The 21096-nt window shown below is 57.2% G+C and overlaps 1 protein-coding gene across 2 annotated transcripts in view; it reads left to right on the top strand.

The window, feature by feature from the left end:
- TWIST2 (twist family bHLH transcription factor 2) overlaps positions 1-21096 on the top strand; it is a 78483-nt gene that overhangs the window by 43614 nt on the left and 13773 nt on the right. Inside the window, exon 2 of one of the 2 annotated variants that reach the window (XM_045482335.1) lies at positions 6877-7573. The exons of the other annotated variant lie outside the window; for it this stretch is intronic. The gene's annotated coding sequence lies outside the window, so the exon portion shown is untranslated. Of the gene's footprint in view, positions 1-6876; positions 7574-21096 lie in introns of those variants that run through there. 2 annotated transcript variants of the gene reach the window in all.

The following is a 21096-nucleotide window of genomic DNA, read 5'->3' on the forward strand; positions in this document are numbered from 1 at the left end:
CAGCTGGGGAAGGAGCAGCATCCTCACCTCTCAAGGTGACAAGAGAGTCGGGCACGAGCCAGGCGAGGCCCCAGGCCTTTTGTCTGCTGTGGCTCCTTGGACCCCCGTAGCACCGAGATGGCAGGCCTGGCGTGACCCTCGGCGGGAGGGGGTGACGCCCAGAGAGGCGAGGCCGCTTTCCTAAGGCTGGACTGCCCATGGATGGCGGCACTGAGATCTGGCTCAAGGCCGTGTTCTTGGTTCCTGTCTTACCGGGAGCTTCCAGAATGCTTATGACATTTTGACTACAGGTCTCCGTGTCTACTGAGCTGCTCATTCACGGCCCTGTCTTGTGCCGGGCTTCCGAGTGTTAACCGGCCAGCGTTCCTGGAGTAAACCCTGCTTGGTTATGTGGAAGGGGTTCTTCACCTACATAACGGGACTTGGCTTGCTGATGTCTTATTCAGAGGCACGGGTGGCATGAGCGGGCCTTTGGTTCTGATGCCGTTTGGACTGGGGCCCGAGTTGTGTCGCGCTGGCGTTTTATGGGGGAGGCCGTGCGTGGGGCAGGGGAAGGGGGGAGGGGGGCACATGGAATCCCACGATTCCGCCGGGCACCTAAAACTGCTCTAAAACATAACCTCCAGAAAAGCAAATAATAAAAATAAACAAAATGGGAAGTGTTTCCTCGTCTTTACATTCTGGAACAGCTCGAGTAATACAGATGGCAATGACCTGGTCACAGAAGGTTCTATTTAATGCTCTTGTAAACGAATCTGGCCCCGGGTTCTTTGTAGGGCAGATACGGATCTTGGGTAGCCTGGTCACCTTATCTTACAAATGTTCATACATTCAGATTTCCTGCCTTTTCTTGAGTGAGGTTGGTAAGCAGAGTGGCAAATCGGAGGGTGTGGTGGTTATGAATGAATGGGGCTGTCTGGTGTGCGGTCCTGTGGCCTTGGCCGGGCGGGAGCTCGGGCTGGCTGGGGACCCGCAGATGTGGCCTCTGCTTTACCTTTGACCTCTGAGGCTTTCCTCCCCCAGTTCCTATTTTCCTGCTCATTTTGCGGTGGGACGATTGTCGCCTTATTTGCTACTTGTGGAGACAGAAGCCCTAATGACCCTTCGTCTGGGTGGAAAGACCTTTTCAAGTAGTATTTGCCCAGAAGTGGCTCCTGGAGGTGGGGGGGGGGTGCATTTTCTGAGCCGTATATGCCTCAACATGTTCCTTCTGCTCCCCGATGTGGTCCATGGACCCCTTTCCGCAGGAACACGGGACATCCTGGGATTGGCTGTCAGCGGGTGGCCCTCGTTGGGTGCTTCTTTGTTTCTTTTTCTGTCTGGAAGCCTGCAGGAGGCTTTCTGTACTCAGAATCCAGAACTTTCCTTGTGATGTGGCATGCTTACCCGTGTTGTCAGCTCTTCTTTCCAGAACTCTCTGTCCCTTTAATCTGGGACCGTCAATCTTCCTTGAGCCTGGGGACGTCTTCCCCCATATCTCTTTTGTGGCCGCCTCTCCTCCCTCCTTCCACATTCCTTGTCTTTTGCTCAGATGCTGGAGACCTCCATGAGTCAGTCTCTGATTTATTGATCATTTTTTATCAAGTCTGTTTTGCTAGTTTGCTTCCATTACTTGAGAAATACTCCACTTCCAGACGTTTTGCGATTTCCAAGAGCCCTTTTCTTACTTCCTGGTTGCTCCTTCTCTCTGAAAGCAGAGCAGCCTTACTTTCTCCGTGCAGACTCCCCGTGGCTTCTCTCCAAATGGTAAATTCCACCGTCCGGAAAGTTTGATCCTCGTGCTCTGGGCCACTTGTGAGGCGCTTGGCTTGCTAATCTCCCCGCCGTGGTCCCCAGTTGCCCGATGTGAGGCATCACGTGGTTTCCACTCGTATTTATGGCACGTCTGATTGGTGTTAGTAAGTGGGTTCTGTGCCCCCAGCCAACCCCGGGGAGCCATGTTCAAATGGTCAGGAGGCTGTGTCCAGGCTTGGCGAGGGCACGGGGGGCCCCAGCTGAACAACGGTGCTCGATGAGTGCCCAAGCAGGGGGACTGGCCCATGTGGGATGGGCAAGACCCTCCAGGGAGGTGGCAGCCGTCAGCTCCACCGCTGGGTTCATTACTGTCCATCTGCATAGGGCACGTCCCCCCAGTCCCGGTGTTCTGGAGCCCAGGAGCTGGGGGTCTTTGTTTTTGGCATAGTGACTGGGAGGGGAGACACAACAAGTGGCAGCAAGTGCGGACTGGCCGGTGGTGGCTCCTTCGAGTGAGCTGGGCAATGTCGGGTCTGAGGGAGGCAGACTCCTCCCCTTTTCAGGCCGAAGGGGGTGACGAGGGCCTGGGTGAGGCTCAGGGCATCTGCTCCGCGCTCTGCAAGGTGGCCATGCTCCGGGGTTTCTGTGCGCAGTTCCTGCCTTCCTGAGACTCACGTTCAACAACCCCCCCATCTCCACTGGCAAAATCTCAGGGGTGTGTGTGTGTGTGTGTGTGCGTGTGCTGTACTGATTAGAGACCACACATCTGTGCCCATTTCCCCTCCACCCTTACTCCCTACCCTGCCTTTTTTTGGCAGTGTCCCACAAAGTTCAAGGTACTTTGTCCCTTTCTTTCTGGCTGCACAGTCTGCCTTGTACTTTCTTTAAAAAGTTGCCACTGTCTACTGTGTGTTCTAGTTGCTTACAAACAGGTTTCTTCTCCCCTGTTAGATTTCTCTGTTTCATTTCTGAGCTTTTTAAATAACTACTAGCATTTCTGGCACATGATAGAAGCTCCATACATGTTAAGAAGATGGATGATGGATGGATGATTGATGGATGGATGGATGGATGGATGGTAGGTGGGTGAAGAGACGGATGGATGGATGGGTGGGTGGGTGGATAGATGAGTGGGTGGGTGGATGGACGGATGGGTGGATGGTAGGTGGGTGGATAGACGGATGGATGGATGAGTGGGTGGGTGGAGGGAAGGAAGGGTGGGGGGTAGATATGTGGATGGTAGGTGGATGGACGGATGGATGGATGGATGGTAAGTGGGTGGATAGACGGATGGATGGGTGAGTGGGTGGATAGATGAGTGGGTGGGTAGAGGGAAGGAAGGGTGGGGGGGTAGATATGTGGATGGTAGGTGGGTAGATGGATGGATGGATGGATAGGTGGGTGGATAGATGAGTGGGTGGATGGAAGGAAGGAAGGGTGGGAGGGTAGATATGTGGATGGTAGGTGGATGGACAGATGGATGGATGGATGGTAAGTGGGTGGATAGACGGATAGATGAGTGGGTGGGTGGATAGATGAGTGTGTGGGTAGAGGAAAGGAAGGGTGGGGGGGTAGATATGTGGATGGTAGGTGGGTAATTGGATGGATGGATGGATGGGTGGGTGGATAGATGAGTGGGTGGATGGAAGGAAGGAAGGGTGGGAGGGTAGATATGTGGATGGTAGGTGGATGGACAGATGGATGGATGGATGGATGGATGGTAAGTGGGTGGATAGACGGATAGATGGGTGGGTGGGTGGATAGATGAGTGGGTGGGTAGAGGGAAGGAAGGGTGGGGGGTAGATATGTGGATGGTAGGTGGGTGGATGGATGGATGGATGGGTGGGTGGATAGATGAGTGGGTTGATGGAAGGAAGGAAGGGTGGGAGGGTAGATATGTGGATGGTAGGTGGGTGGATGGATGGATGGATGGATGGTAAGTGGGTGGATAGACAGATGGATGGGTGGGTGGATAGATGAGTGGGTGGGTGGAGGGAAGGAAGGGTGGGGGGGGTAGATATGTGGATGGTAGGTGGATGGACAGATGGATGGATGGATGGTAAGTGGGTGGATAGACAGAGGGATGGGTGGGTGGATAGATGAGTGGGTGGGTGGAGGGAAGGAAGGGTGGGGGGGTAGATATGTGGATGGTAGGTGGGTAGATGGATGGATGGATGGCTGGGTGGGTGGATAGATGAGCAAGTGGATGGAAGGAAGGAAGGTTGGGGGGGGGTAGATATGTGGATGGTAGGTGGATGGATGGATGGGTGGGTGGATGGACGGATGGATGGATGGGTGGATGGTAGGTGGGTGGATAGATGGATGGATGGGTGGGTGGATAGATGAGTGGGTGGGTAGAGGGAAGGAAGGGTGGGGGGGGTAGATATGTGGATGGTAGGTGGATGGACAGATGGATGGATGGATGGTAAGTGGGTGGATAGACGGATGGATGGGTGGGTGGGTGGATAGATGAGTGGGTGGGTGGAGGGAAGGATAGATGAGTGGGTGGGTGGATGGACGGATGGGTGGATGGTAGGTGGGTGGATAGACGGATGGATGGATGAGTGGGTGGGTGGAGGGAAGGAAGGGTGGGGGGTAGATATGTGGATGGTAGGTGGGTAGATGGATGGCTGGCTGGGTGGGTGGATAGATGAGCGGATGGATGGAAGGAAGGAAGGGTAGGGGGGGTAGATATGTGAAAGGTGGATGGATGGATGGATGGTGGGTACATGGGTGGATGGATGGAAGGCCTTTTAATAAAATCTTCCCCCTGAAGCCCCTGCCTCACCTTTTGGAGAATTTTTATTGGTGTTTCACTCCCTGGGTTAGGTCCTGGAATTAATAGTCAACTAAGACCCTTCACTGCATATTCGTGCCCAAGGGTCTGGTGTGGCAGAGAGGAGTAAAGTCACCCTCTCAGTGTAGCCGCTGCCCCGCCGCTCTGCCCGTCACCCCCCCCCCCATCTCTTTAAGGCAGACAGATGTGGGGAGTGAACTACAGACAGGGCACACGCATATGGTTTCAGGTGGCTGTTACACGCGGAGGCAGTCCTGGGCCCCACATGTTTTACATTTGTTGCTGAGAACGCTGCCCATGTCAGCAGACATGGCTGGGGTCAGGGTGACATCAGGGGGGCCAGGCCCACAGGCTCTCGGTCAAGAAGACGAATGAACCTGCTCATTTCTGCCTGAGCCCTGGGCCCCGCGGGTACACGAAGCAGCCCTGAAACTCACCACTACTGGGGGACGGCCTCTGTCATTTTTGGCTTTTCATGGATGATACTGTATTTCCCCTTGGAGGGTTGGTGCAGCTCATATATCAAAAACTGTTGTAATTATTTCCTCCCTCTGAGGAAGGCTTCCATTTACCTTTCTCTAGCTGCCCCCCTTATTAATTATCTAATTACAACCACATTCTCCAAGAGAGAGCAGCCTTTGACTTTCTGCCCAGGACCACTTAGAAAGGCGTACATATTTGGAGTGCTCTGGGCTTGAAAGAAAAGAAGTGTGTGTGTGTGTGTGTGTGTGTGTGTGTGTGCATGTTTTCACACACATGAGTTTCTTTCAGGGAAAATGTGTCTTAAACTTCTTAGCCCTTTGTCTTGGCCCAGCGGGGCTTTCTAGAATTCTCTAGGGATCTGGGGGAAGGGAGTTGGGGGTGCAGGGAGAGGGGGAAGCTTCCTGCTTGCAACTGCCCAGTAGTATGAGGGACACACACTCACACTCACGTGCACACCCACAACACACTGTGGAAGTTGTCACCCATCACCGGATCAAAAATCCTTCTGTGTTTTTGTACCCTTACACATCATGGTCCCAGGACCTGGGGTGCCTGTCCTTGGCTTCTTATCCTGGAGGGAAGTTCCTACAGCGACCCTCCTTTCAGGCTTCTCCGTGGTAAAGCCATTCCTGACTCCTCCCCACCCCCAGCCCCTGCCGGCCTCATTGCAAACCTCATCCTTCTGTCTCAGCACTTGGGTCCGGCAGCCCCCCACCCCACCCCCGGCCACAGCGCATCGGGGGCAGGGGAAAGGCCTGCCTCAAGCATCGTTTTGCCCCCAGGACCAGGTGGCCCCAGCACATAGACGACTCTGATGAATGGACTTGCCTCCTTTGGTTATGAAGTTGATCTGGTTATTTCTTTGTTTGTTCTCCAGATGAGGAGGTGCGTGCTGTGCGCACCGGGCCCTGGGGTAGGCGGTAAAGATCACGGGGAGCCGGAGTGCCCACCAGCCAGTCTAAAGAATCCCTCACAAAGTTCAGGGGCTCCTGGGAAGGATGGCATAGGTCGGGATTGGTTGAAAGCTGCCAAGTGTTCTGTGGGACGGGGGTCCTCCGGGACGAGGCCATCAGCAGCCCTCGGCCCCAGAACAGCCGGCGACGGCTGGAAGTGGCCCTAGCCGCGAGCTGCCCCGTGGAGCGAGGTGTGGGGCCCAGCCGTCCTCGCCCTTGGCACCTGCAGCACCTTTGCAACAGGCGGACAGGCCCTGAGCAGACGCCCGTGCCCAGCAGCAGGACCCCCATCTTCCTGGGCTTCCCACTACCGTGACTGGTGACCGTGGCTCACAGCGGCCCTGTCTGTCTACGGTCTGGAGATCACATCCCGCCCGAGCTTCTTTCTGGGAAGCACGTCCTCTCGAGCGGGACTCGTGGGCGCGGTCTGGGGACCCCACCGCTGGGTCCCTTGCGCGCGCTCCCTCTCACTGCCTCTCCATCGGGTCTCTGTCCTAACCCCGCCACGTTCCAGGCGACGAGGCCCCCTGGGTAAGCCCGCCTTCCTCACAGGAAGGCCGCGGCGGTTCTGGGAGAGCGTGGCCCCTCGTCCGTGGGCTGGGCTCCTGACCTGGCGCCTCGCCGGCCAGCCCCACGGTCAGGCAGGGGGGCTGGGAGGGGGCGCTCTGGGTGGCCCCTGGACACATTCTTTCAACAGGACGCTGTGCACGTCACACGCGTGCTCCGGCAGACCTTTACACGTGCTTGCGGGCCCTCAGAAACGGGACGGTTGTGTGCCCTGATCACAGTGGGGGGCGCCAGGATCCACATGTGATGAGAGGGCCTAGGACCGCACACACACACACACACACACACACAGGCACACCTGCATGCGGTGAGGGCTCATGTTCCCTCTCCCTTGTCTTCCAGGCTGTCCTGCGGGGCCGAGGCCCAAGTGGAATCGGGGCACCTCCACGTCTGTCACTTCTGACACCTGTGCAACCTCAAGGGGCCCAGCTCTGCTCCCGGCACAGCGTCCAGACACGGGGACAGCAGCGGCTTGGATAGAGGACCCCGGGCCGCACACCTCCTCCCCGAGACGGTCCCTGCTGGTGACATGGTCATTATCGTCCTTGCCACTGTTTGGATTTTCCTTCTGGGTTTTTTTTTTTTTTTTTTTTTTTTTTTTGGCGGGGAGGGGGGATTTGTTCCTTCTGAAAATCTCTAGATTCAGGAACATATTTACCAGGATTTAAATTTTGGATTTGTATTTCCCTCTAAGTGCCTTTTTAATGTATATTTTTTTAATAAAACAGAAATGCATTCCTGTACAACTCTGTTTAAACTGGACCAAGGCTCTCAGACAAAGAACCTCGCATGCCCCCCCCCCCGCCCCCCACCCCAGCCTCTGCATGATCGTTCCAAGCAAGCCTGGACTCCTTCTCACCCCTCGCCTCTCTCTCTCTCTCTTGTGATTTGCTCAGCTAACCATTTTTTAAAGTATTTTCTGTTTCAGTGTATATGTTGCTTATTTGTTTTATTTATTGAGATGTTTTTAACAAGCTCGGTGACTGCAACGTGGCTGTGTACCCTGCCCCCTCCCAGGAATAATAAAGATGTCCCTGCAGCCCGGCCTTCCCTCTCCTCTTCTGTACTTTGCAGCAAGGAATCGGCCCGAGAAACGTGGACCAGGTCACAGAGTTGACCACTGCTTCGCTCTAGAAGGGACAAGAGAGGGTGTGAGGCAGTGTGCCACGGGTAGTCGCACAACTTTCTAGAAGCTGCCATCCCTGACGCGGTGCAGAGGGCTATGGACGCAGGCCTGGGAAAGCGGGTGAGGCTGGCCTGGGCCCCTCCGTGCGTCTGGCCTCCCCCGAAGCCCCCCGGGCTAGACAGCACCGCTGTCCAGACCTCCTCCTGCCTGTGACGTGGAGACCGTGCATCCTGCGTCCATCCCCGTTCTGAGGCCGAGGCCGGCACCCCCCCTCACCCCCCGCCACCCCTGGCCCTGCAGAGCCTTCCCACAGCCTCACCCCCACACCCATGCCCCTCCTTCACGTTCCCAGAAGGGGCCAGACTGCTCTGAATACGTCTAACCCTGGGCCCTGCGTGCAGCTGTCCGGCCCCCCAGAGCCTTGTGCGCACAGCAGGGGGAGGTTAAGGAAGGAGCACCTGTATCTACAGGGGAGCTCGGAGCCCTTGCCCAGAAATCCCAGAAGGGCCACAGTCTGCAGCTAAGAAGGCGAGTCTGGCTGGGGTCCGGTCCATGTGGGCGGGGTAACAGGGCAGACACATCGCCGGGAGGGGCGGGGAGCCCCGCACCCCACGTGCTGGCCTTTTGAGCTTTTGGCCACATCTGGGGGCACCAGGGCGGGTGTGGGTAGCCCCAGGTTAAGGGCTTCCAGCTGGGCAGCCGCACGTCACCAGGTCACCTCCCTGCACCACCAGTGGCATGGGTCGAGGGGACACTGATACGAGGTCTGCTGGATAAAGCTGTCTGAGGACTCGGCGCCACCCGGAGGCCACCCAGCGCCCGGACAGGATTCTCGGGAGCAGGGCTGTGGCGGCCTGTGAATCTTCTTCCTCCCTTTCTGCCACTGCCCGGGGCCACTAGAAGGGCAGACCCTCAGAACACCAGCCAGACCTCAACGTCCATCACCTGGCTGGCTCCTTGCAGTGACCCTGAGGCCGCACCAGCTTCCGCCAGGACTGGCACCAACTAGAGGGGTCCTGGGCACCTGTCTGGGGACCTGGTCCCTGCAGCACGAGCCCCAGCACTGACCACAGACAAGAGTGGACACGTGTACGTGCACACACACACACACAACTATATCCCTTGTAGAGGTTTCGGGAAGACAGAGCTGGGCAGCTGGGGCCCTGGCAGTGAGAGTCCAGAGCTGCCCCTCGCTGTCCTGCCGGGTCCAGCAGAGGCCATTAGATACTCCGGCACCTTGCCTTGAAGGGATTCAAAAGGAAAACAATAGCAAATGCTATCACATCAAGTGTGCAGATGGGGTGGCCACAAAGAGTTTCTTTCTTGACTTCCAAATTGCAAAATTCGTGCTGCCTCCGATGCGGGGCAGAGGGCTTGGCCGGGTGTGACCACAGCGGGGTGCTGGGGCCGAGGGAAGACCAGAGAAGACACCTTGCCTGTCGTGGGAGAGTCGGGGACGGAGCTCGGGGTCTCAGCAGGGCACCCCAGGAAAGGACCGAAGTCATATCCTGGGACCTGGGACACCCCACTGTGTCCCCGGACCCCATAAGGCCCTGAATAAAGCATTTACGTTCCCAGGTCTCATTTATTTAAAAAAAAATTTTTTTTATGTTTTTATGTATTTTTGAGACAGAGAGCACAAGCAGGGGAGGGACAAAGAGGGGGAGACATAGAATCTGAAGCAGACTCCAGGCTCCGCCACGCTGTCAGCAGGGAGCCCGACGCGGGGCTCGAACTCACGAACTGTGAGATCATGACCTGAGCCGAAGTTGGACGCCCAACCGACTGAGCCACCCGGGCGCCCCCCAGGTCTCATTTAAAAATGAGCGGAGAACTCCCCTTCCAACTGCTCTGGCCTCGTGCAAGGAATAGAGCCCATTGGATTAACTCCTCCCCTACTGACCAGAAACAATCGTTAATACTGAGGAGCAGTGGGGCCGCGGACTTCTTTCCAGCCAACATACTCACCTTTACACTCTGTGCGTTTAGCTTGGGGTCAGCACGTTGACTCCATTCGTGTTTTATTCACTGACCGTCTGCTCTCGGTCCATCCGCTTGAATACTCCTTTTGTCGACATGCGGTCTGCCTTGGACTGTGGCCCAGGAGAATCAGAAACCCTGCCCGATCCCCTCCTTCCCAGCCTGAGGGTGGTGGGAGGGCCCGACTCGGGAGTCCTGAGAACCTCAGGCCGTCCTGACTCGGTGACCCACCCAAGCCGAGTAGAGCAACGGAGCCTCTATTTCCTTGTCTGGGACGTAGAAATGTCTGGAGTGAAAGTCCTGGGTGTTGTCAGTGCCTACACTTCGTGGCAGAGCGTCAGGGATGGGGCAGTGGGGAGACACGGCCTGGGATGGAGGGCTGAGGAAGGGGCACCGAGTTCGGGGCAGCAGTGGCAGTCATTGCCAAGGATACCGAAAGCGGCCGTGGACAGGGAAGCGTCAAGATTCTTGCCACGCGTTGGGGAGACAGCTCCCTGCCACGAGCTTCCTGGAACTCTACTGGCCACCTGGATTATTTTGGCATGAGGTGGTTTCTTTATTAAGACATGACTCTCACATCACAGGTAAGTCCCGGAGACAGCGGGCAGGTGCTAGGCCAGGGGCATGCGCGGGGGCCGTGACAGACATCTTGCGACTCTGGGGGTGCACGTGAAAAACACAAGCCAGGCTGGGACCCGGGGAAGGCCTCAGGGAGCTGTCACCCCACAGAAGACTTTACCAAATGAGGAGACAAGCAAGTGATAAGTGATGTTCAGGAACAAAGAGGGGCGCCTGGGTGGCTCAGTCGGTTAAGCGTCTGACTCTCGATCTTGGCTCAAGTCGTGATCTCGTGGTTCGTGAGTTCAAACCCTGTGCCAGATTCTCTGCTGACGTCTCAGAGCCTGCTTGGGCTCGCCACTCTCTGTCTGTCTGTCTCTCTCTCTGCCCATCCATGCTTGCTCTCTTCTTTCCCATTCTTTCAAAACGAGGACATAAACGTTTTTTAAAAAGGAACAAAGAGACAAAGATTCCCATAACAATAGAAACGAGAACTCACGATAGGAGACATAGATGCATTTCTGCTCCCCACTCTTCCAGATGCCGGTGCCCCAGATAATCTGCGTCCGGGAGCCAACACACCTGCTTCCAGGGCGGGCTTGGGTGGGGCCACACGTGAACGACACCCAACGTGCTTCCTGGCACCCAGCGATCATCCGGAAAGAGAGCTGTTGGTGGTGGTCACTTTCTCTCTCTCTGCCTCAGTTTCTCCTTCTATAAACCGCAGAGGTGGACGGGGTGCCCTGTAAAAGCCATTCCGGTTTGTCACGGGTTGAATTATGTCCCCTACAATCATACGTTGGAGTCCTGGCCCCAGGATTTCAGAAGGTGACTCTCTACTTGGAGCTGGGGTCTTTGCAGAGGTAATCAAGTAAAAGGTCATTAGGGTGAGCTCAATCCCATATGACAGGTGTCCTTGTAAGAAGAGGAAGTTAGGGAGACGATGGCCATCAATAAACCAAGGACAGGGGCCTGGAACAGGTTCTCCCTCGTGGCCTGAGAACAAACGACCCCCCACACACCTTGGTCTGGGACCTCCCTGCCCCAGAACAGAGAGACAGGGCGCATCTCCACCGTTTAAGCCGCCCCGTGTGTTAGGGCAGCCCTAGACGAAGGGCTGCCCGCGTGTTTGCTTTGTTGAGAATAAAATGGGAAAGTGAAGTGAGACCAGAAACGCCAGAAGCCAGGGGGGCTGGCCTTACTTCCCAAGCTTAAAAACGCAGGGGGGGCAGAACTCTCGGGTTCTACCAGTCACTGCCCGTGGCCGGCTTCCCCACAGGAGCGGAGGGAAGGTGCAGACGGGGACAGGACGGCACAATGACGTCGGTGATGAGAACGGATGATGGGGAGGCGGTTTCTCGCTCTCCCCGGTGGTGCCGACCCTGGGGACACAATTACCCGGGGACACAAGGGACGGTGGCACGCGCGGCCCCTCCTCTTGCCCCTCCCCCCTCCGCCTGTGAGAAGGAAGGGGCAGGCCCCTCCTGGGAGCCCTCTGCCTGCAGACCGCCACCCTCCACAGAGACCGGATGGAAGGAGTACGGGGCTCTCGGCTAATTGCCGATTTACGGCCCAAAGGACAGGGCCTCTGTCTGGGTGTCCGCTCTACCTGGGATGCCGCGCCCAGCCGGGTGAGCCGCCACCTGACTGCGCCCCGCTCCTGTAGAAGCGAGCCGCCCGGCTCAGAGCAAACACAAGCCGGGCGTATGCACAAACCCTCCACAAGCCGGGCTTCTACTTAACGATGCGCCACTGGGGGCAAAAGGCACAGTCCTACCCCCGCCCGCTAGGGCTCCTGCTTCTCAAGTCTTCTGGAAAGGTCACCGCGGCTCAGAGTTCCTTTCTGGGGGTGGCAGATGGCGTGAGCCATCTGAGCCTTGACCGCTGTATGTTCAGAGCCGCGGTGGAGGACCGCTGGCCTTTCTGACTGGTTTCTTGGCCCCTTCGGGTCAATTAAATCTACTCATCTCGGGCTTCAGAATCAAGGTTTGTGGTTGCAGGGGCCGCAGAGACTCCGCCGGCCAGCTTTAGCTGCGGGTCCAGTAGCATCAGACCCCACACTGCCTTCAGGTATTTTTACACTCGCGATGTTTCTAGTTGGAATGCGGCAGATTGGGTCCCTCTCCAAAATCGAAAGGCACTCGGAGAGCAGCCTGCCGGAGTCCCGAGGCCCCACGTCAGAGGAGGAGGAAGGAGGCTGCGGTCCCCACCTGCCTGCCTGTGTGGTGTCCCCTGTGACCCGTGAGCTCTTGGACGCTAATCCTCCCCCTTCCTTGTGCACGAACTTTCCCCGCCGAAGCCTCAGGAATGCTCGGGGGAGGAGGAAGCGCCAGCCACCTGAACTTCTCTCTGGACTGGATGTCGGGTGCAGCTGCCCACTTGGGGCTCAGTCCTGAGAGGTCTCAGACACCACTCGCAGAGAAGAGGCTCAGGGTGGTGTGCCAGACGGGCCTGGGCTGGGAAACCCTCTGAGGGCCTGGCTGGGCGGCCCCTCAGTGTGAGAACGAAAAGCGTCAGCAGGTGTTCCTGAAGACGGGGGTGGGTCCGCCCCACCGGTCGTTCCAAACCCACCTCCCGGCCCCTCCACCAGCCATGGCCTGGCCTCGGCGCTCAGGAGGGTCAACCCAGAGAGGTACTGACGTGGCCTTGAGGACAGCATCCACCGCGGTGGACAGGGACCAGATCGCCGCTCCTCGCTGGGCTGTGGGCACTTGGACCTTGCACGACAGAGGCAAACTCTACGCCAGGCCACGCTCCTCACTTGCTTGGCGCGGGCAGGACTCCGCGTGCTTTGGCCAGGGGCTTGGGGCTGTTCCCTGGCATCGGCGTGCCTCCCACGTGGGCGGCGGGGAAGCCCTGCAAGGTGAACCAGGCCAGTGACGGGCACTGGGGCAACGGCAGGGAACCCCTCCAGATATCCCGGGCTCCCCAGCGGGGAGGGCACCGCCGGCCAGGGCCAGGGGCGTGGCCTGTCTGGGACCCAGAACATCTTAGCCCTCCCACTCGGGGCCGGATGCACACTCGGCGGGGCGGTCAGAGAGGCCACAGAGGAGGCAGGACCCTCGTCCCTGAAGGACCCAGCCGGCCTCACCCCCCTACGACCTTCCCTTCGAGCATCAGAAACGTTCTCCCGCCGCGTCCCAAGCTCCCAGCAGTTTGGGCCTTGAAGAGACGTGGCTTGGTTTCCGTTCTGTTTTTACCAGCGGTTTCTTTCTGCCCTCTTGGTGCAACTGTCGTCTGTGGTTTGTGTCACATCGTGTTCCTGGAACGAGCCGGGGCAGGGTCCCGTCAGAAGCTGGGTTTGTGGTCTGGATTCCTTCTGCTGTAAAGTGGGATGAAACCCCCGTCAGGCCTTTCTCCCGGGGTTTCATGACAGGAAGGTAATCTGCGTATTTGCGTTCTCTCATAGTGTCATTGTGGCTTGACTCCTAATAGGGTCGTCGCACAGTAGGGCCGTCCGCACAGGCTGTGCGCAGAAGGGGAGACCCGCCTGCTTGTCCGGGCGCACCACACAGCCTGCGGTGGCCTGGGGTCAAGGGACGGTGGATGACACATGCCGAGGGCTCCCTGTGGCAGGTTTTGGGGCTACACCAGGGCCACCAGCCTCACGGCCCCCCTTCACGAGACTACCCACCCATGCAGCGCGGAGATCCAGGGGCGATGTTTTCTCTGGGCACACCCCAACTCCCAAACTGGTTTCTGTTTTAAAACAGTGAACGTGCTTAGCTAAGCCAAGCGTCCTCGGTCCTCAAAGTGATGAAGACAGGAAAGGCCAGCAGAGACCCCACCTCTTCCCATGCCTCTCAGCTGCCTCCACTGCCCTCCCCTCCTCCCCCCCCCCCCCACCTTCCTGGCATCCCCATATTCAGGGGAACAGCCCACAAGCCTCCCCAAGGGTGGTTTCACTGCTGGGAGCAGGCAGGGCTGAGGCTCCAGGGGCACAAAGCCCGCAGCTCAGATGAATGTCTACACAAGCAAGCAACCTGGGGCTGTGCTCCAAAGAAGCCGCCGAGGCAGTGGCAGCACAAGACAGACACGGAGGAGTGGCCACCGTGCCGCAGGGCAGGGTGCGTGGCCGAAGAGGAGTGGGGGCTTTCTGACCCCCGGAGAGCCCACCTGCCACTGGGATGTGGAGGGCAGAGGGCAGGCGGCCTGACCCCAGGAGGGGTGGGTGGGGGCCGCAGGGAAGTCCGCGTGTGGCCAGTGGCGGGGGGACTGGGAGCCCCCGGCTGTGCTGTGTGGTGCACAAGAGTGGACAGGAGAGGCACGGGAGGAGGACAGACCGGTAAGGGGAGGGGAAGGCACAGAGCTCCGCCGAGAGGAGAGTGGACAGTTCTCTGTCTTCCATCGTCTGGGCCTGAAGAGCTCGGAGGGCGCCGTAGAAAGACCGATGAGAGCGGTGGGCTTGCGCACGGGGGGCTGTGGGTGGCTGAGCTGGCCAGGGTGGAGACCTGGTGACTTGAGGATGGGGTCAGCGGGCCCATGGGGTTGGAAACAGCAGCTGGCCTGGAGGTGTCCCTGCTCGGGATTCTCTGGGAATTCTCCGGGCCCAGAGGGGAATGGCTTGCGGGGCGCATGCCTCTTCAGAGCCATCCACCCTGGGGTCTTCCCAGGGAGCCCTTCAGCAAGTGGCTTTCCAGACAGGTGCCTTCTGATGCGTGGCCCTACCAGAGCCCGTCACCTGGGGGCCCCAGGACACTTGAAGAAAATAGCACAGGGTCAAGAAAGACACAGAGGTGGCTCAGTGAGCCTCAGGGATCCAGCTGGGGACGACTCCCTTCCTTCAGAGCAGGGCGTGGTCAGCCTGTGGTTCCACCTGCCCTGCAGGGGGAGCCGGGGGCCTGAGGGAGCTCTGTCCCTCTGCATCACAGAGCTGCTGGACCAAACTTCTCCTGAAGGTTCCCGAACCCTCCCCAAAGTACACTGTCCTAGTCGTTTACATCCATTTAAACTGGATTGCCTGCCCATTCATGATGTAAAAAGCCCTAAGAGATAATGCGCTCAAAACTTCCACCAAAACAGGAATTAGATCATTGTTTGCTAACAGTTGTCACGCGTGCAGAACTTTATGAGAGGAGAGGGAAACCTTTTCTGATATGTTGACATCATGACAACCCACGTTCAAACAGTAACCTTTACAATGACATTGAGGAAAACGGAAACCGCCAGGCGTAACATTCTAGGGATCCAGGTGACCACGAGGGCCACCTTCACAGCCACCGGGGCTGAAAAGGCCTCCCTGTGTTCCTGTTCCACTGCTGGAAGAAGAACAGAGAGACAGTTTTCTGACTTGACACAACCCAGCACGAGAAAGAACCACAACAAATGACCCGTTTTCCCTCTGTTTCCCCCTCTGCGAGGAAGGAACCAAAGAAGAAAAACACATGCAGGGCTCTTGAGAAACGTACATGTGATGACACAGGAGCAAGTCAGACGTCGGCCGTCATTCCTGGGGCTGTGTTGATGTGCCCCCTTTTCAATCCCCAGAGATGGGAAGAAACGTCAGATGGGTGTCACAAGCTAAGTGCAATCTCCGTGCTCCTGGATTCAAGTGCCCCAGCTTAGGTCACTTGGCTCGGGGTCGTCCACTGACAGGTGGGCAGGTCTTCCGTTTCTGATGGACACACTCAAACATTCTTCGGGGTCAAGGTCCTCGAAGGCTGTTCCCACACTTCTCTTGATCTGTGGGCGGGCAACACTACCCCACGGCAGCCCTCTGTTGGGAGGGTGGGAACCGCATCCCAGATGAGGAGAGCGCGGCTGGGCCAGAACCTTGGCTGATGCATCCGTCTCAAAACCCACATCTTCCCGTGCTCAGCTCGGACGAAAGCCTCCAAGCTTCCCACAGTGTGGGGCGAGACATTTACTCAGCCCGCAGCAGACTGCTTTTCCCCCCGATTATGGTTGTGGTTTGTTTTCTTTTGCAGACTCCCCACAAAACAGTATGCTGCTTCTTCAGGCTTACTTCTCTAACTTGTTACTTCTTTGGTTTGGTTCATATTTTGAAAGCACATCATTTTGATGCCAAGATTAACAAAAGCTGCCTCTTTGTGATGTTGGTATTGACCCAACAATTCACAGATTAGAAAGAAAGAAAGAAGGAAAGAAAGAAAGAAAGAGAAAGAAAGGAAAGAAGGAAGGAAGGAAGAAAGAAAAAAAGAAAGAAGGGAAGGAAGGAGGGAAGGAAGGAAGAAAGAGAAAGAGAAAGAAAGAAAAAGAAAGAAAGAGAAAGAAAGAAAGAAAGAAAGAAAGGAAAGAAGGAAGGAAGGAAGATAAAGAAAGAAAGAAAGAAAGAAAGAAAGAAAAGAAAAGAAGGAAGGAAGGAAGATAAAGAAAGAAAGAAAGAAAAGAAGAAAGGAAGGAAGGAAGGAAGAAAAAAGGGAAAGAAAGAAAGGAAAGAAGGAAGAAAGAAAGAAAGAAAGAAAGAGAAAGAAAGAAAGAAAGGAAAAGAAAGACAAAAAGAAAGGAAGGAAGGGAGAAAGAAAGAAAAAGAAAGAGAAAGAAAGAAAAAGAAAGGAAGGAAGAAAGAAAAAGAGAGAAAGAAAAAAAAGAAAGAAAGAAAAAGAAAGGAAGGAAGAGAGAAAGAAAGAGAAAAAGAAAGAGAAAGAAAGGGAAAGAAAGAAAAAGAAAGAAAGAAAAAGAAAGAGAAAGAAAGAAAGAGAGAAAGAGAGAGAGAGAGAAAGACCGCAAAGCCAATCACTTTGGAAAAAGCTGCGCATGCTGTCTGTCGGATGGTCCTGCTGACCCTGAGGACCCAGCCCCTCCCACTGTCCATTCGGGGACTTGTAAGGATTCACGAGAAACAAAAGGAAAATCTCCCTGCCTTCAGTTTTATGTCTTCCGTGTCGATAGTATCTTCCTGCCCACGGCTCTTCCGAGTAAACAGCCTGGTCTCCGCACAGCCACCCCGTCCCCCTCCCCGGCCGGCCGGAGGGGGGTGGATGCCGGACCCAACGCAGCCAACCTCTGAGCTGCCGCGGCCGTGGCCCGGGTGGCCTCGTCGGAACGAGGAGCTGGGCCGAGCGAGCGGGGTCCCCTTGGGGGTCGGGGCGCGTGGAGCCTGATCTCACTGGCCGGGGCAGGGGGGGGGGGGCGGGTAGAGCCAGAAGGATGTGTTTCCGCAGCCCCCGTGGGGGCTCGGGAGGGGTGGGGCGGCCGAGAGCCCTCAGCAGGCTGCAGAGAGGCTGACGGGGGCAAGCGGGCGTGCCCTGTGTGTGCCACGGCTGCACCCTGGGGACGGCCCTCCGCTGGTCACTGTCATAGTCTGGGTGACCCCCTTTCTGTGCGAGACGTGGAAGACATCACGAGTTTAAAAACCTCCAACGTTTTTCGGTTGTTTTTCCGCCACGTCGGGAGCAGTTTAGGCATCTGTGCTTGGTGACGTCAGGGTCGGCGCTGGTGACGTCACAGCAATGTTTCTTTACTAGAAACATTCCTTCGTGGGGCACAAGGGACGAGGGGTGGAGCTTGAGTGCGCTCTTCTGCCTGATTGGTCTGTCTCCCGAGTGCGGCTTAAGCTCCGCAAGGGCCCGGCCATTGTCACCTTGCTCCCCGCCGGCCCTCCAGGCCCTGGCACGGCCCTTGGCATCTAGGATCCGCTCGTGAGGGGTGACTCCGTGGGCTCGCACGCACGTGTGACCCGGCCGGGTGTGCCGGCGGGCGCTCCCAATGCAAGGGAGGGGCTCGACCTCTCCCGGGAGAGCTGACCGTGGGCGGCGGGCCGAGCGTGCATTTGCTCTGCCTGCACAACCAGTGCGTGCCCCTCTGTCACGCTCACGCCAGGTTGTAGAGTTTTGCACCAACAAGATCAAATCGGCTGAATTCAAAGCGCACGCGCGCAGGGGTACCCAGTGAGGCCTGGGGGAGCACGGAGGCACGGGTGCACTCTAACACCTTGCACTCTAACGTCCCCGTCGCGACCCAGGATCCGCAGGTGGCGCCTTAGGAGTGCTTCCTCTGAGTTCTCCGTCTTGGTCCTGTGCCCGTCATTCGACGGGTGTCCACATTTCTCAGACCGCTCCCATCCAGCCGCCTTCCCCTTTTAAGGCGAACTCCTTTATTTACCGTAGTATTTCTGCATGAGGGTTCTCCAGAGAAACAGAACCGATGGGACACGTCCGGAGACATAGTTACAGGAACTGGCTTACGTGATTGTGAAGGTGAGAAGTCCCACGGTCCGCGTCCGCAACCTGGAGACCCGGGAAAGCTGGGGGTGTCACTCCACGCAAATCGAGGCCAGAGACCCAGAAGCCTCAGCGTCTGAGAGCGGGAGGGGACAGCGGTCCCGGCTCAAACAGAGGAACTCACCGGTCCTCTGCCTTTTGGTTTCATTTGGGCCCTAAAGGGATGGGATGGTATCCGCCCGCATTGGTGAGGGCCATTTACTCAGTCTGCTGATTCCAGAGCCGATCTCCTCAGGATACGCAACCAGACCCAACCAGAAATCCTGCTTTTGGCAGGTCCCCGTGCGTCCTTTCAAGTTGACACATGAAATCAACTCTCACAGCCTCTCCACAGGTTGAGAATTTAAGATGTCTTTGTAACCGTACTAGTGGTTTTTAAAATACCTTTTAAAGGTTTATTTATTTTAAGAGAGAGAGAGAACATGAGCAGGGGGGAGGGACAGAGGGAGAGAGAGAATCCCAAGCAGGCTCCACGCTCAGCGAGGGGCCCGACACGGGGCTCAATCCCACGAGATCATGACCTGAGCTGAAATCAAGGGTCAGGCGCTTAATGGACCGAGCCACCCAGGCGCCCCAGGAGCTGTGCTAGCGTTTTTTATTCCTGTGTCGGTGCTCTGGTTACAAACTGGAAAACGTTCCTGAATCCGGGCCACGCGCCCCTGGGGCTTCCTCGCGCCCCGTGCGCTGTGACACTTTGCCGCCCCCAGCCGTCCGCCCTGCTGCGTCCCGCCAGCCTGACTACATCCCAGAGTGATGGCTCAGTGCTCTGGGCCGTGCCTTCTCTCATCCGCTTCCTGCGGCGGCTCCCGTGGCCCCTGGCCCAGGTGCTCTCACTCGCCGTCCTCTGGCAGAGGAACTGAGGCCACCCACGCAGCTTGCGACCAGCCCGAAGTTGCAGGACAGGCAGAAGAGAGATTCAGAGTTCTTGTTCTTGACCCGCAGGCTTTCCTGCCTCCGTTTTTAACACGCACACACCCTGCAGCTGTGAAAGACGCACCCACCATTTTCGGGCCTTCACAGGTTTGGAGAAGAAGTTACCTCGGGATAGCGAGCTGGTTTTTATCTGCCCTCAAACCGTTGCACGTGGACCCAGGGTGAAGATAAATCGCCTCGCGCAGGCATAATGCATCGGGTATTAAGATCCACACGGAGGGCCGTGGGTTCCTGTGCACACCCACGGACTGCCCGTGCGGAGCTCCGCTGGGCCGTCCGCACGCGAGGCGCCCTTCACGGCATCTCGCCACGTGTCTCCTCCCGCTCTGCACTGAGAACAATGAACGTGGGTGACCCCCAGCCCGTGGGCTCTTGGTGGCCCCGCCGGGTGGCCCTCAGCCCCGCAGCCACAGTGGCCGGTCACGGCAGAGCCTGAAGCCCCTGGAGAGAAAATACCTGCTTGGGTGCCCTTCTGTTTTCTTACACACCCATTTCTGGTGCCAGGATACAGATGCTTTCTCGTCCGCTTTCCCCACCGTGCTCCGGGGGGTGAAAGCCGATCTGTCTTCCACCACTCGAGCCTTGAAGCGAGAGTCTGGTCAGCCAGCGGGGGCCTTGGGTGGTGGCGTCCAGCTGGAGGAGGTGATGCCCCGGGGAGCCCCGCATCTCCCTCGGCACGGGCTTCCACTGTTTTCCCGGGAATCCAAGCCCCAGAGCGCCCGGCCACCCCATCAGTCTCCTGCGGGGTGACCCCGCGAGGAAGCGCCGGCCAGATGGCCCTGCCAGCGTTTCCCAGGAACACACACCCAGAGCCTGCGCACGTGTGTGTGTGCGCACGCATGCGTGCACGCACTCACACACACACGCCCATTAATCAGAGCTCTGTCTCCATTATCGTGCTGACCTCGTGCCAGAGCTGTCTTGATCAAGGCAATTCCCATCGCATGAGGACCGTGGATGCTTTCCGAGGGCTGGGAGGGTTTCGTCAGTTGGGCTCTTTCCAGCGTGAGTCACTGTCCGCCTCTTCGCCTTAATTAGTGTTCTGGGACTTGCTGGTGTAACTCTGGTGAAGTCTAGAGAAATTAATCAAAGTATATCTTACACTTGAAACGCAGTCAGAACCACCATCCGGCCAGATCCCCCGGCACTGGCGCTGGGACCGCGCAAGCCTCCCCACCTCTCACATTGTTTTAAATTAGTTTGCAATTTCCCACATGCTCCAGACTTGCCTTCCTCCCTCGATCTGGCACTTGCCTCTTCAGTGTTTTCTTCTGGAAGGTTTTCTCGCTGTTTCCCCGACCGTGGCAGTTTCTCAATCCACTGCATACCATCTGTCTCAATAAAGCGATTCTCACGGAACCTGGGCCCGGGGGGACCCGGGCGCATGCCTCTCTTGGCACGGTCCCGTGCACCCGTGCCGCCCTGAGACGTGGCCGTGCTGCATCCAAGACAGGGTTTCTGCCCGCCGCTGAGCTAGACCTGCCCCCTGTTGGCCCCGAGCCAACCCCAGCCTAGCAGGTGCGGAAACACAGGGTGCTCTGTACCGGTGTCTCTGGTGTGAAGGTCATCATGTCCAAAATACCGCCCCCCCCCAATTTCACTTGAAAGACTGAAATACAAACGGGCAATGGTCAGACCATAAGCACAAAGAGCAGCCTGGACCACGCCCTGCCCAAAGCAGCCGGGGAGCCAGCCCGCAGAAAGTCAGACCAGCATCTCTTGGTAACAGCCCAGAAAGCCACACATCGTCTGTAACCATCGGCCTCCAACAACCAGGACGGG

The sequence above is a fragment of the Leopardus geoffroyi genome, chromosome C1 (genome assembly GCF_018350155.1).
Source record: "Leopardus geoffroyi isolate Oge1 chromosome C1, O.geoffroyi_Oge1_pat1.0, whole genome shotgun sequence".
Lineage (NCBI taxonomy): Eukaryota > Metazoa > Chordata > Mammalia > Carnivora > Felidae > Leopardus > Leopardus geoffroyi.